Source organism: Ornithorhynchus anatinus, chromosome 1 (assembly GCF_004115215.2).
Source record: "Ornithorhynchus anatinus isolate Pmale09 chromosome 1, mOrnAna1.pri.v4, whole genome shotgun sequence".
Classification (NCBI taxonomy): Eukaryota; Metazoa; Chordata; class Mammalia; order Monotremata; family Ornithorhynchidae; genus Ornithorhynchus; species Ornithorhynchus anatinus.
The window spans coordinates 62,979,754-62,989,673 of record NC_041728.1 but is presented as its reverse complement, the minus strand read 5'-3'; the positions used below and the strand labels follow the sequence as shown (position 1 = coordinate 62,989,673).

At 47.0% G+C, this 9,920-nt stretch overlaps 1 long non-coding RNA gene across 1 annotated transcript; it reads right to left on the bottom strand.

The window, feature by feature from the left end:
• Positions 1–1,140: 1,140 nt before the first annotated feature.
• LOC114809023 lies at positions 1,141–4,662 on the bottom strand. The gene is made up of 2 exons (XR_003756779.2): positions 4,530–4,662; positions 1,141–1,209 (listed from the first exon to the last, which is right to left on the bottom strand). It is a non-coding gene; the product is annotated as an uncharacterized LOC114809023 (long non-coding RNA).
• Between the last annotated feature and the right edge of the window lie 5,258 nt (positions 4,663–9,920).

The following is a 9,920-nucleotide window of genomic DNA, read 5'->3' as shown; positions in this document are numbered from 1 at the left end:
GGGGGCAGGGAGCAAAACTGAAGTAGCCCAGGGAGAGTCCAGGGGTGCTGAAGGCCTGCGGGCTAGCTACCAGTCCATGCCCTGCCGGGGGAGCTGGAAAGGAGCATCTGGGGGTATTGGTGTTTGGAAGGTCCCTGTTTACCCAGGGGAGCTAAAAGGGCAGGGCTCGTCCTGCTGCAGTGTTGGCAGATTTTCCTTTTTCTAGAATGTGATGCAGAATATAGGTATGAGTGTGTGTGTGAGGAAGTATGTGTGCATTCATCTATGTGTGTGTGCAGATCTGTGTGCAGGGAGGTCAGAGGGAGGGTCAGGAGGGAAAGGGGAGAAGAGTCTCCATGCAGCTTGTGAAAAGGGAAGATTCTGGCCCGGCTCCCATTCATATTTGAGTCACCCCATGGCACAGTGGATAGAGCACAAGCCTGGGAATCAGAAGGCCTAATCCTTCTAATCAGAATTCTAATCCAGGTTCTGCCCTTTGTCTATGTGACCTTGGGCAAATCACCTCACTTCTCTGGGCCTCGGTTACCTCACCTTTAAAATGAGGATTGAGACAGTGAGCCCCGTATGGGTCAGGGAACTGTGTCCAACCTGATTTACTTGTATCCACCCCAGCACTTAGTACAGTGCCTGGAACATAGTAAGCGCTTAAAATCCACAGTTATTATTACCCAAAAGCATGCGGAGCCATGACATGCTTCAGGTTTGTAAGGTTTCCCTAAGCTCCTCCAAGAAGACTTCCAGGATTGGCCTCCCTCCTCCTGAAGCCCAGTCAGTCCAAACACCACAAGACTCCCTTGGTTGTTGACCACCCAGGATTGCATTGATTTCCTTCAGCCCCTTGTGCTTCAGGGAATCTTTATGGATCCTATGCTGCTCTTCCTGGGATTACATTTCCCTCTAGGCTATAAATTCATCATGAGCAAGGAAAGTATCTATCAACTGGATTATGTTGTATTCTCCCATGAGCTCTTTATAGCACTCTGTACTTACACAGTAAGAACTTAAATGTGATTGAACTTATGTAGATAGAGGGAGGGGGTTCTATGCCCTTCTCCCCGACAGCTCTTGTTTCTCCTTCCCCAGTGCCCCGGGTCCCTCTGTAACACTGGATACTAATTAACCAAATTCAGAAAAGGGAAAGAGGATTGAGAGTTGCTTTCTTTCTTTATCAGGAACCCCGGATCTCAGATACCTGCTGTCCTGCTGGGCCTAGCGGAGAGAACAGAGAACATGAGAAGCAGCGTGGCTCAGTGGAAAGAGCACGGGCTTTGGAGTCAGAGGTCATGAGTTCGAATCCCACCTCTGCCACTTGTCAGCTGTGTGACTTTGGGCAAGTCACTTAACTTCTCTGTGCCTCAGTTACCTCATCTGTAAAATGGGGATTAAGACTGTGAGCCCCACGTGGGACAACCTGATTCCCCTATGTCTACCCCAGCGCTTAGAACAGTGCTCGGCACATAGTAAGCGCTTAACAAATACCAACATTATCATTATTATTACCTGCCCTTGGAGGAAAGGGAACTGGATTTACGGGAAAGAAGACAAACAAGAAAAAGAAATACCCACTTCCTCTTTCTTTGGGCGGGGTGGCCTATGTGCCTCTCAGAAGTCAGGGCCTGAGCTGGAGAGTCCCTGGAGAGGTCAATGCCAAGGGCGCCTCTAAGAGACCAGAGGATGGCTGGGGGGGAAGAGGGAGGGGAACCTACTGGGTCCACTCACTGAACCGTAACCTGCTTGGCTCCGGGGCAAAGTTTGGCTGAGTGGAAAAAGCATGAGCTAGCTTGGCAGTCAGAGGAACTGGGTTTTAATCCCCGCTCTACCACTTATCTGCAATGTGACCTTGGGCAAATCACTTCACTTTTCTAGGCCTCAGTTTTCATCTGTAAAATGGGGATTCAATGTCTATTCTCCCTCCTACTTAAGGCTGGGAACCTCGTGGGACAGGACCTGTGTTCAACCACCATTATCTTATGTCTACCGCAGTAATTAGTACAATGCTTTGTTCGTAGTAAGTGCTACATCACTTCTCTGGGCCTCATTTCTGTCACTGAATATCTGTTCTTCCTCCTACTTTACCGTGAACTCCATGTGGGACCTGATTATCCTGCTTCTATCCCAGCACTTAGTACAATGCTTGGCATATTAATAAGCACTTAATAAATACCATAAATAATAGGTTCTAGACCCATCTCTACCTCTTGCCTGCTGATTGATCTTGGGTTTGGGCAAATCACTTAATGCCTCAGAGAATCAATTTCCTTATATATAAAAGGGGACTAAACACACATGTTCTCCCTTCTTACACTTTGAGCCCTATTTTTTTAATGGTATTTGTTAAGCACTTACTTTGTACCAGACACTATACTAAGCATTGAAAGAGATACCAGCTAATCAGGTTGGACACAGTCTATGTCCCACATAGGGCTCACAGTCTTATTCCCCATTTTACACGAGATAATTTACTACATCAGACACTCTACTAAGTGCTGGGGTAGATACAAACTAATCAGGTTGGACACAGTCCATGTCTCGCTTTTTACAGATGAGGTAATGGAGGCACAGAGAAGATTCATTCATTCATTCATTAGTACTTATTGAGCACTTAATATGTGCAGAGCACTGTACTAAGTGCTTGGAATGTACAAATCGATAACAGAGACAGTCCCAGCCTTTTGACGGGCTTACAGTCTAATCAGGGGAGACAGACAGAAAAGAACAATGGCAATAAAAAGAATCAAGTACTTGCTTAAGGTAATACAGCAGACAAGTGGTGGAGCAGGGATTAGAACCCAGGAGTTTATGTGGGATAAGGAATTGGAAATATCACTGTTATTAAACAGCATGGTGTAGGGGATAGAGCACAGACCTAGGAGTCAGAAGGTAATTGGTTCTAATCCCCCCTTACCCCCTTATTTGCTGCTGTATAACCTTGGGCAAGTCACTTTACTTCTCTAGGCCTCCATTAATTCACCTGAAAACTGTGAGCCCCATGTGAGACAGGCACTGTGTCCAACTCAATTTGCTTATATCTACCCCAGCTCTTAGTACAATGTCTGGCACAGAGTAAGTGCTTAACAAATGTCACAATTATTATTACTATTGCTATTATTAAGGTCAGACAGAGGGGTCTGGAATGCTTGATTCATTCAGAAGAATAAGCCTGACCCCATGGGTCCTCTCTGCCCACCTAAGCATTTCCCCAGGCCCAGCTGTCCAGTAGTATGCCATAGGTGAGTCCACAGGATTTGTGGAATTTTTTTTTTTGCTTTTTTTAGTGGTATTTGTTAACACATACTATGTGCCAGGCTCTGTACTAAGCACTGGGGTAGATAGAACCTAATCATGTTGACTTTCATGTTGATAGTCCATAATCCACATGGGGCTCACAGTCGTAACCCCATTTTTACATATGAGGGAACTGAGGCACAGAAAGTTAAGCAACTTGCACAAGCTCAGGTAGAAAAGTGGCAGAGCTGGGATTAGAACTCAGGTCCTTCAGATCCCCATACCCATGCTCAATCCACTAGGCCAAGCTCTGCGGAATTTGGAGAGTCTGTGAGGTGGCTACAACAACATCTCCCCTGGTGCTTGCCCTGGGACCTTGATTCTATTTAGTCTTGATTCTATTTAATTGCCATTGTTTTTACGAGATGTTCTTCCCCTTGACTCTATTTATTGCCATGTTCTTGTCTGTCCGTCTCCCCCGATTAGACTGTAAGCCCGTCAAACAGCAGGGACTGTCTCTATCTGTTGCCGACTTGTTCATTCCAAGCGCTTAGTACAGTGCTCTGCACATAGTAAGCACTCAATAAATACTATTGAATGAATGACCCTTCTGCTTCAGATCCTCCTGCCCACACCTGTCTTCTTCCACATTCATCTCTTCCCCATCACCTTCCCCTCCTCCTCCTCCCTATCCAGCTCTTCCACCCTCCCATCTCCAGACATCCCTCCTCTCCTGGAGCAAAGAAGAGCAACCAGGAGTTCTTGTTACACTTTTCTTCTTTAGTGGTGGAAGAAATAATAGCTCATTATGGGCAGGGAATATACCTGCTAATTCCATTGTACTCTCCCAAATGCTTAGAACTGTGCTCTGCACATACTAAGTGCTCAGTAAATACAAGTGATGTATGAATTGATTGATAGTGGTATATGTTAAGCACTAAACCTTACCCAACACAATCAGGTCATACACAGTCCCTCTTCCAAGCCACGTGGGGTTACCAATCTAAGTATTAGAGAGAACAAGTACTGAACCCCCACTTTGCAGATGAGGAACTTGAGGTACAGAGAAACAAAGTAACTTGCCCACATTCACCCAGCAAGTAAGTGGTAGAGCTGGGATTGGAATCCAGGTTCCTGCTTCCCAGCCGTGGGCTTTCTCTCCAAACTGAATTCTCCAACGCTTCAGGGATACGGTGGAGCGGTGCGGGTGAGGGAGGAGATGGCCCTCAGGTGGGTTGTGGGGGGAAAGGGGCTGAGACTCTTGGGTTACATCTGTGCATCTCCCTTCATTGACCTCCCCTTACCCAGATTCTCCTGTGACTTCATAACCCTGGAGGCATCTCCCTGCTTGTGTGCTAGGATTCCAGTGGGGAGGTGAAGCAATCAGTCAGCTATCTGAGGCAGCTGCTGGTTGGACCAGGATCCTCCCTCCACTGGACCAGCTGCATTGGGCGCTGACGCTCGGATTCCTTTGGACGCAGGAGGGGGAATTGTGACCCGGCCAGCTGGTGGGTGGGAGGAATAACAAACCAACCGAGGTCACCGTGGGTGATGGTGAGCCATTATGCTGCTCTCTCTCCAAGGCTCGCAATCCTGCTCATGGGCAGGGAAAACTTCTGAGACTCCTGAAAAAGTACTTTCCAAACAACAGTGCTTTCTCCCTACTTCCTGTGGCCTACGACCAAGGCCTCTCCCCTGGATGGGTCAGTCGATCGGTGGTATTTATTGAGTGCTTACCATGTACAGAACACTGTATTAAGCATTTTAGAGCATACAGTACAGTAGAGTTGGTAGACAAGAGCCTGACTCTCAAGGAGTTTATAGTCTAGTGGAGGAGCCTACAATCCGGATCCAGGACCGATTACTCGTTGCCCCTCTTGATGCCTGACTTTCTGTCTTGTGTCTCTCATCTCTGCAGAGGTGGGAACAAAAAGGAAGGCCTACTTCACCCCCTTTTACCGTGCCTTCTTTGAGCAGCTCCAGTCAAAAATGGGTGGAGCAGGGAAGCAGCTGGAAGCTCTTGTCTTCTTATCTGTCTTCTCCCTTCTCTGAGAACCACCGCACTTGATCGAATGGACCTGGGCATCTGTTTGATGTCCGTCCAGTTGTCTGTAGTTGTATTTATTGAATACCCTTTTGGTATGATGCTTACAATTCTGTTAGGTTGTAAACTCTTTGAGGGCAGGAGTCAAGATTCCTCAATCTCTGAAAAGTTTACATCAATGCTGCAAAGAGTAACCCTTCAATAAATTCTATTGATTTATTGATCAGTTGCACTGAACTAGATTTTTGGGAAGTACAGTGCCTAGTACATAGTAAGCACTTAACAAATACCATTTAATAAAAGATAATTTCCTGCCCACAAGGATACCCATCAAAAGGATGTGGGAGACAAACTTTAAAATACAGCCAGAATGAGTCCCTTCATGCTTTCTTCTGGTTCAGAGATTGGATCTAAGGAGCTCTGGATGAAGGAGAAAAGGGTTGAGGAAAGGGTTTGAAAAAGGCAACTTTTTGCCTTATTGTTTCTCTGGTGAACTCAGAGACTTGAGTTGAAACAAGATCTCAGCTGGAAATTAAACTGCTCAAGCTAGAGAAACTTAAAGTCCCAGCAACATAGATCTACAGGAACTGATGAAAAGCAGGAATTCACTTTTGTTTCCTAATTAACCCTCAGCCCCAGCTGCTGGCTTGGAAGAGGTGGAGTGCCGCTCTCCCCTCCCCCCACCTTTTTTTTTTAATGGTACTTGCTAAGATTAATAATAATAATGTTGGTATTTGTTAAGTGCTTACTACGTGCTGAGCACTGTTCTAAGCACTGGGGGAGATACAGGGTAATCAGGTTGTCCCACGTGAGGCTCACAGTTAATCCCCATTTTACAGATGAGGTAACTGAGGCACAGAGAAGTGAAGTGACTTGCCCACAGTCACAGAGCTGACAAGTGGCAGAGCCGGGAGTCAAACCCATGACCTCTGACTCCAAAGCCCAGGCTCTTTCCACTAAGCCACGCTGCTAAGAAGCTTATTATGTGTCCAGCACTTTAATAAGAGCTGAGGTAGATACAGGATAATCAGGTTGTACGCGGTCTCTCATGGTGTTCACACTCTATGAGGGAGGGAGAACAGGCATTGAATCCCCATTTTACAGATAGGGAAAGTGAGGCTCAGAGAGGTTAAGTGACTTGTCCAAGGTCACACAGCAGACAAGTGGCAGAGCCAGGATTAGAACCCCAATCAATCAGTCGTATTTACTGAGCGCTTACTCTGTGCATAGCACTACTAAGCACTTGGGAGAGTGCAATTAAACGGACACATTCCATGCCCACAGTGAGTTTACAGTCTAGATGGGGAGACAGACTTTAATATAACTATGCCCATGTTCTTTCCCCTAGGCCAGGCTGCTTTCCTTAGCTGACAAGACATTCCTGTGGCTCATCATTCCTTCTTGGGCCTGGCACAATCCTTCAATAAATTTCCCAGAGGAAGCTGCTCAAGCTTTCTTATCTGTTCTCCTCCATCAGCAACCCACAGAAACTGAAGTGCTCCTTGGTCAAGAGGAATCCTGGGGATAAGGCTGGCTGAGGGCCAGAATTCAGAGATCTCCAGACAGGAAAACCTCCAAAGAAGGAAAAGGGAGGACAGCTGCATTCTCATTCTTTGGGTCTGTGCCTAGTAAAAAGCATGGGCGACTCTACTTCCACAGAGAAGGACAACAAAAATACCTGAAACTCCTCACAGGGAGGCTTAGGTACTTTCCATACACATGCTGAAGTCCTGGAATTTGTAGCTCCTTCCCATTTCTTCCCATTCATAAACTCTTCCCCTAAGCTATCTAGAAGTCATTGCCCTGAAGGGTTTTACCAATGTGTATCAACCCATCAACAATCTTGGGTAGATGACTTATTTTAATTGTATACTCGATTATTTATTCTGATTACTTGATTTGTAAATATTTTTCATTCATTCATTCAATCATATTTATTGAGGTCTTACTGTGTGCAGAGCACTGTACTAAGCGCTTGGAAAGTATAATTTGGCAACAAATAGAGACAATCCCTAACCAACAGTGGGCTCACAGCTGTGTCCGTCCCTTCAGAATGTAAATTCCTTGTGGTCAAGGAATGTGACATATCTTTCTGTCGCTTGTTCCCAAATATTTAGGGGAGGTTTCCACAAAGGAAAGCCATCTACTGTAAGCTTGTTTTGGGCAGGGAGTGTGTCTGTTTATTGTTGTATTATACTCTCCCAAGTGTTCATTTCAGTGCTCTCCACACAGTAAGTGCTCAATAAATATGATTGAGTGAATGAATCTTTATGAACAATGACTCTGCTATCCGTGCTATTCATTAATCATATTTATTGGCGCTTACTGTCTGCAGGAGCCAATCGGAGGACGTGTTCTATGAGCGTGCTGCTGTAAAGCGATTCTTTCAGTCGAAGGAATATGAACAAAAAAGCAGCGTGGCCTAATGAATAGAGCATGGGCCTGGAAGTCAGAAGGACCTGGGTTCTGATCCCATCCGCTGGGTGACCTTGGGCAAGTCACTTCACTTCTCTGTGCCTCAATTACCTCATCTATAAAACGGGGATTAAGACTGTGAACCTCCTATGGGACAGGGGCTGTACCCAATTTGGTTTGCTTGTATCTACCTCAGAGTTTAGAATGGGCCTGGTACATAGTAAGCGCTTAGCTCATACCACAATTAAGGTGGATCGGTGGCTACCAGGGGAGCAATCATTGGTAGTTTAGCAGAGGTGTGTCTTTATCATGAACTCCCAGAACTGCACTGTGATGAGGTTGGCTTGGGGGTGGAATGTAAATACCTCCGTCAGGCCGACAACCACCCTCCTGCGGTCCCGATGGGATCTACCTCAGCTCCTTGCCCTTCTGGTGGGCCACTACAAGTGGTAGTCTCAGAAGCCCACAGAGACCAGCTGAATCGGGCCCACCATAGGGGAAGTTTGGGGGAGTCAAGGAGACTGGAGTCCACTTGGATTTTTAGGGGGATCTCAGTGCCCAAGTGGAGAGTGCATGGGGACAGGGGACAGGAGTCAGTCAGTGAGTCAATTATATTTAGTGGGCGCTTACCGTATGCAGAGCACTGTCAATAAGCACTTGTTAGAGTGCAATATAACAATGAACAGACACATTCCCTCCTCCCAGGAGACGGGTTCTCATCCGGGCTCTGCTACTTTCCTGCTGGGTGACCTCAAACAAGTCACTTAGCTTCTTTGGGCCTCAGTTTCCTCATCTCTAAAATGGGGATTCAATACCTGTTCTCCCTCCCCCTTTAGACCTTGAGCCCCATTTGGGTCAGGGATTGGATCTGACCTGATTGTCTAATATCCAGTCTAGCATTTAGTATAGTGCTTGGCACATAGCACTTAACATATGCCACATTTATTATTATCGTTATCCCCTTGGACCTCACTGCTTATGCACGAGTGGTCCAGATTGTATGCACGCATGTATTGAAGTACTGTGGTCTCATGGATGAAGCACGGGCTTGGGAGTTAGAAGAGCTTGGGTTTTAATTCCGACTCTGCCACTTGTCTGCTTTGTGACCTTGGGCAAGTCATTTCACTTCTCTGTATTTCAGTTACCTCACATGAAAAATGGAAATTGAGGCTGTGAATGTAGGACAAGGACTGTGTCCAACCCGATTTGCTTGTATCCACCCCAGCGCTTAGTACCGTGCCTGGCACGGTAAGCGCTTACTATGTGCTTAACAAATACCACAATTATTATTACTATTATTATTATTACTTGTCTGCTCTGTGACCTTGGGCAAGTCACTTCACTTCTCTGTGCTTCAGTTCCCCAATCTGTAAAAAGGGGGATTTCAAAACCACGTCCCTCTCCTACTTGGACTGTGAGTTCTCTGTGAGAGGCAGAGACTGTGTCTGACCTGATTAATTTGTATTTTCCCCACTGTTTAGAACAGTGCTTGGCACCTAGTAAACTCTGAATAAATACCACAATTATTATTCTTACGTAAGATCCTGACTCTGTGTTTATATGTATGGTGGGAATGGGGTTGGGGCTGGCGTCAGGGTGGAGCATGGGAAGGAATGCTAATGGAACCTTCTGGATCAGCAGTAGCTGTTCTGTCTGGCTCAGCCCCCCACCCCCATCCCACTCCCCTGAGTACAGAGAGCTGGCCAGGGCCTTGAGAACAGCCGACAGCAGTAGACCAGTGCACGCCCCCCTCCCCGTTTCCATTTCAGAGGGTCCTGACTCCCATATGCTTCCTGGTGATTGGAGGCTGGTCACTGGAGGGAAAGGAAATCCAGATGGTTCTCCCCGGACACTCACTGACCCACCCGGAGTCACTCCCACCACCATCACCCGCTGACTCCCCGATCTGCCCGGCCACGGCTGCAGGGTTCTGAGTTCTTCCTGTCTCATCGATCGGGGACAGGCTGGCTCGGCCTTCTAGAGCCTGGGGGCAATGGCAGAGCTTCATCTGACTTTGCTCCTCTGTCTCAGCCCCAGCCTTAATCTAGCTTCAGCTCAGCCCCAGCCTCAGCTTGGCTTCAGCTTCAGCCTCAGACTAGCCTCAATCCCATCCCAACCCCAGCTTCAGGTCAGCCCCAGCCCCAGCTTTAGCCCAGCTTCAGCCCCAGCCTCAGACAGGCCCCAGCTCCACTCTCAGACTAGCCTCAATCCCATCCCAACCCTAGCTTCAGCCCAG